Source organism: Nycticebus coucang, chromosome 19, assembly GCF_027406575.1.
Source record: "Nycticebus coucang isolate mNycCou1 chromosome 19, mNycCou1.pri, whole genome shotgun sequence".
Classification (NCBI taxonomy): Eukaryota; Metazoa; Chordata; class Mammalia; order Primates; family Lorisidae; genus Nycticebus; species Nycticebus coucang.
Window position 1 is genome coordinate 60,979,639 of NC_069798.1, and position 3,677 is coordinate 60,983,315.

General features: G+C 35.9%; 1 non-coding gene across 1 annotated transcript; it reads left to right on the forward strand.

Annotated features, from left to right (window-relative positions):
• The first annotated feature begins 2,891 nt into the window (after positions 1-2,891).
• LOC128572156 (U6 spliceosomal RNA) lies at positions 2,892-2,995 on the forward strand. The gene has a single exon (XR_008376068.1). It is a non-coding gene; the product is annotated as a U6 spliceosomal RNA (small nuclear RNA).
• Positions 2,996-3,677: the final 682 nt, after the last annotated feature.

Sequence of the window (3,677 nt, forward strand, 5' to 3'; positions counted from 1 at the left end):
TTTCAATACACTAGGTGAAATGGTCCTAAAAAACAGAAGCCAAGAGAATGGATCAAATAATATTGTAGACATAAAAGTAGAATGATTTTGTAACTGATTGGATAAATGGGGAGGAAAGGAATACAAAGTGACTCTCAGTTTGGTATCTATCTCAGTAATGGTGCTTTCTCAAAAAGAAGGTCAGAAGAACAACAGGCTTTTTTTGAATTAGACTATTTCAGTTTGGGACATATTCAGGCTCTGATGCTTATGAGAACCTCTAGGTGAAATGTGGATTTGGAAATCATTGTAAATTCAACCTATAAAACCAGTTAAGATTACTCAGGGGCATAATCAAAGGGAGAAGAGAAACAAAAAGAAGAGAAGACCTTGGGGGATATTAATACTTAAGCTCCGGGTGGAACAAAGAGAATGTCATGAAACATGTACAGAACAAGCTCTCAGGTTGGCGTATTCTAGTAGAGGGAAAAATCAGGAAATAAATTCCAACAGATGAGATTCTTAACTCTATAACAGATGAAGTAAAATAATGTTAAAATTGAACTGTACTTATCAGAATTGGTAAGGCTCGGTGGTTACTATTTTCTTCGAATTCTTAATAAATAGACTTTAAAAAGTTTAACTTATCATGCCCACGTTTAAACAGCCAATAAGTTGAGAAATAATCATTTTAATCAAGAATATTGGATTTGTCTATCTTAAATAGTATAGTTTAAAAAATAAAAAATAATAAAATTTAAAGGAATACGAAAACCTAAGATAAATGAATGATAAATACTTAGCAGTTCTTGAGGTAGAAAGAATATTTTTAATTTTAAATCATTAGAGAAAAAAACTAAATTATAGAACAATTTTTTATAAACATATTAAAATCCACATTGAAAAATAAAGCTAAGAGGAAGCATGACATTTTAAATGAAATCTCGCTACCTGTAAATTTTTACTTCAAATATGCTACACTTCTATCATTTTTTTAAATACCTAAGAAGATTCACAAACACCAAATCTTGTAACACTGAAAACCATAAAATGTTACAATCATCTGAACGGAAGTACAAGACCTTTGGGGCTGAACTGAGAATTACAATTGGCAGCTGACACTAGCTTGCCAACTGGAACAGATGGTAGAGATATGCTTTGGTCCTGAGCCACAACCTCCCCCTGGTAAGAGACCAGCATCAATGCCAGCAGAAAACTTGGAAGCCGCACTCCCGCTACACAGACAAAATATTTTTAGGGGATCACAGTATACCTGATCTTCCGTTGCTACACCTCTTTTAAGCACCTCTCGTAATACATAGATAATAAAAGATGGAAAGAAGAAAGAAAGACTGGGATTGAGGTGGTGTATCCTGAAAGGTAATGCCTCAACACGTCAGATGTGGTGGGTGAGGTCATCCACGGAAGTGTTCTCATCTGCCAAGGATCATAGTTTGTTCGTTTGGTTTTGGATTTTTTTAGCACAGTGTCAGAGAACGTTGTCAAGACTTTTGAAGATTATTATGCAGGCTTCAGTCAAGTAGAATTACATTACACAGGTATTTTCCAGCCCAAGGAAATGGGTCGGGAAACTATATCATAACTGATCGTTTTTGTATCATGGTGTATACACGTCAATAAGTGTGCTTTGCTGGATTTTTTCCTCTCCACTAAATCGGCCAGTATTTGAGCTTTCTGTTTAGAAAGCAATCAAATGCTATGAAAGTGCCATATGTTAAAATGGTCTTCCTCACCCCCTTAGCTTTAGCCCTGAAATATTCGGCCAGTTTACTTCTTGACTATAAAAGGGAAATGCTGCAGTCCAGCCGTTCTTTCTCAATGCTGCCTAAGAAGCACAGCTGGTAGACAGTGGGAAAAGCCAGGGAACAGCAGCACAAGTGTTCCTCTAGAAACAACAAAATGGAGAGACAGCTCCTCTAGTGAAGAGCAGGAACATGAATAAACAGAATCAAAATATACACGCACGAAAACTGCAGTGCAGAACAAGGCCATAGCTCGACGATTCAAAGTCTTTGCCTCCAAAGACTGTTTGATTCTCTAGAATCATAAACTCAAGTGTCCTCTATAACAACTTGCTCCAGACCTTTCAACTATTCTAGGACATTTCTATATTTACTCTTGATTTTCAACATCACTGAGACTTTCAAACTCTGAATCTCTCTCTTTTTCTTTCCTTCAACCTCTTCTTCATTACTTTCTATCGGGCACAAACTCCAATCTGACCCTAGATCCTACTCTTGTGAACATCCTCAGCTTTTCTTACTCATTCTGTTCTGTGTCAGTTGCAACCACTGGGAAGAAGTTCAGAGTTGGGTAAACCCAGTAGCTGGATTCTCTAAGCCTATGCTAGGCACGCTGAGCAATTGGTATAATTGCAAAGATTTTGACCTAATGTTGATATTTTGTATTGTCCTCTATTACCGAGTACAGTGAGTGATGATATTTTTCAACTCTCTTCAAACTTATCCCAGTTTCATGCATTCTTTCAGCATCAAAGCTTCCTTTACAAGTTAAATAGTGATTGTTATATGACAATACACTCTTCGTCTTCCCACCAAATTTTAATGATTACTTGATTTCTTTCTGTTGTAGAGAAAAAGCAGCTTTTCTTTCCACATAGTAAAACAAAATAGGAGCAACACCACATTTAACCATGTTTGAACATTCAGTTATCGGTCCTTATGGCTGATGGACAAATGCAGCTTGTACCTGCTGGGCAAAGACCCGTCAAATAAGTTCTGCAACGTTCAGGAAAGTCATCCTCATTGAACATGATCCTTCACTGGCCACAATTTTCAGATGTTTCTATGGAATTCCAATAGATTAAAAAAAATCTGTTTATAAGTATATGGCTATCAAACATAATTCTGATTTAAATATAGCCCACCATGGTGCTTGCTTCAGCAGCACATGTACTAAAATTGGAACAATATGGAGATTAGCATGGCCCCTGCGCAAGGATGACACGCAAATTCGAGAAGCGTTCTGTATTTTTAACTGAAGCTGGAAATGCATACAAATAGTGAGAGCATAGGTACATATGTTTTACATAACATTGGGACATGATGTTGTCATCTACAAAGTTCATGTTTGAGAACTATACAATTGAGTTTCACACACACAAAAAAATCTCATAATGTTTTAAGTAAGTTTACTGTTTTGTGCTGGGCTGCATTCAAAGCTATCCTGGGCCACACGCAACTAGTGGGTATGGGTTGGATCCCACTGGTGTAAACAGTTGACTGTGAGAATGATAGACAAGCCTACAGAATGCTAAATGGGGTGATAGAATTAATTTTAGCCTAAGTCTTACTCATCTGAATGTAACCGTTATAATTTCTAAAAATTGTGTTAAAAATAAAGAAGAGTTATTTTAAAATTAAAAAATATACATAGCCTACCATTTTTTGTATGTGTTTAACATATTGAGTTCTCCAGGAATGTAATGACTATAAAAAATAAATTTCTATTTCCTTTGTTCAGAATTTTACAAAAAATTCTTCTTCAACTTGTACTTTCAGAGTTGATAGTCTATTTTTATTACAAATGTGTAAAATTTTAGAAAGGAACATAAGACAAAGAAAAGATAAAGCAAATTAAAGACTCTTAGAGACTTGTGATTTAAGAGTTGGTAGAGTCACTACAGGAAGCTCACAGAGGCACTCCCTCTAACGTGG